The sequence below is a fragment of the Artibeus jamaicensis genome, unplaced genomic scaffold (genome assembly GCF_021234435.1).
Source record: "Artibeus jamaicensis isolate MK-2021 breed Jamaican fruit bat unplaced genomic scaffold, CSHL_Jam_final contig_510, whole genome shotgun sequence".
NCBI lineage: Eukaryota > Metazoa > Chordata > Mammalia > Chiroptera > Phyllostomidae > Artibeus > Artibeus jamaicensis.
Window position 1 is genome coordinate 73280 of NW_026521865.1, and position 1958 is coordinate 75237.

A 1958-nucleotide genomic window follows, 5' to 3' on the forward strand; every position below is an offset into this window, starting at 1 on the left:
GGAAACATATGGTATTTAGAAGCATTTCTGGCATTTACCAAGTAGGTGAAGCAACTTTCCCTATTGATGAGAACCAGAAATATCTTCAGAATGTTCCTGAATGTCCAAAGTGCCTTAGCACCTCTGCCTTATGGCATTAAGCCTTAATGCTTTCAGAATCTCCATTGAAGAGTTAATGCTTCGAGTGACCCTGCTATGAGACTTTAGACCAGACGGTTTGAAGTATTAATTTATCCATATTAGTCACAGGAATCCCTAGAATATGCAGGTAGGATAAGTAAACAATGCTCAACTAAACAACATTCTGGAATGGATCCTCTACATGAAGGGAATTACACATAAGAAGCTCTTTATGAGAAAAGCAATCACTAAGGTACTATACTCTAAACATTATGAAAGCATAATATTTAGATTTCTGGTTTTGTGCACAGTCTTGGAGTGGGGGAATGAGTATTGTTTAACAGTTTTTCCTTCCACAAGACAAGGATCCTCCTTGGGAGAATTGAATTGAAATGCATTTGTATTTTTTAAAGTGTTCCATTCTAAGATCCATTATAAATTTTTTCTAACGTCACGGTATTTGTTAACAAATTTGAATAAAAATAGGTTTGTTCTATAATGGCTTAAGAGTTAAGAAGCATGTATAAGCATAATTATTTCTGGCAAATTAGTGAAAATAGATATTTTTGTATATTTTTCTAGGTTTTCGACTTCATTTGTACTGAACAAGTGCAGGAAATTATTTTTTAAACCTACTTTTAGCTTTCAGGCTACTGATATACAGGCTTCAGTACATTTAGATGAGTAGGATTGGTTTGATTACCCCCAAATATCCCTTATTTAAAAAGTGAAAGAAAGGTTTGATTGTTCTTACTAAATTATAAGAATATATTTGTTTTTTGTATTTTGCAAAATGGGAGTTGTATTTAAATTGATTGGGAATTTGAAATGAGTTTAGTATTTTGAACTAGAAAGTCTTCAGTGGTTTGATAGTAAAGATGGAATGTTCCTTTTTTTTCTTCGAGGTTGACAATTGCATTTTTTGTGCTGCCTGGACTGCATATGTTGGATTCCCTAGATGTGGTGAGCACAGAGGACGTGATAGAGTGGATTTACTCCCTTCAGATCCTTTCCACAGAAGACAGTGAGTGAGTTGTTAGCATTCTGTTTTTAGTGTGACTAGTTGTACCTGGTGTAAGTATGTGTTGGATTAGCATATTGTTGTGTTTATTGGTAAACTATTAACATATTTTATTCATCTATATTTTTCTCATAATGGAGCACTCCCATTTGGTTCAAATACTACACTTAGCAAGCCTAATGTATAATCTTTCTGAGAACAAATTAGAATGGTCTGGGACTAAAAGAGTCACAATTGCTGCATCATCCTGTGTTATGCATGTTCACATTGATGGCTGCTTGTTGATTACTTGTATTCGATTTAGTTTGATTACTTGTATTCTATTTAGTTGATTACTTGTATTCGTTTGACTAGTTTTTGTACCATTTGCTCTTTTTTGGGTGTCTTCACTGAAAACCTTTTTCATCAAAAAGTTTCTTTTCCATCTCCTGGTCATCTTCCCTCTAATGTTTCACTAGTATTTCTTCAGTGATTTCTTCGAGCTCACTCTTATGCCTCAGTCATTTTCATACTACTTAAGACTTTACAGATTTTGATCAATTAAATGAATTTTCAAAATTTAGAAACTACCTACTCAACCAAATATGCATGAGTTTTATTAACTCCATTGCTCACTGTGTGGAGTGTAAAATACCTAATATCAGTTTAACTTAAGAATGATAGAAATTCTAACCTGAAAGGTGAAGCTAATAAGCTCTCAGGAAATCACACCATTTTTATCTGAGGTTACCATATACCTGTCTTTAAAGAGTCAGCATTTATAAATTAACAGCACTGTCCATTGGTTGGAGTGGTCATGAATAAATCTCACCTAGAT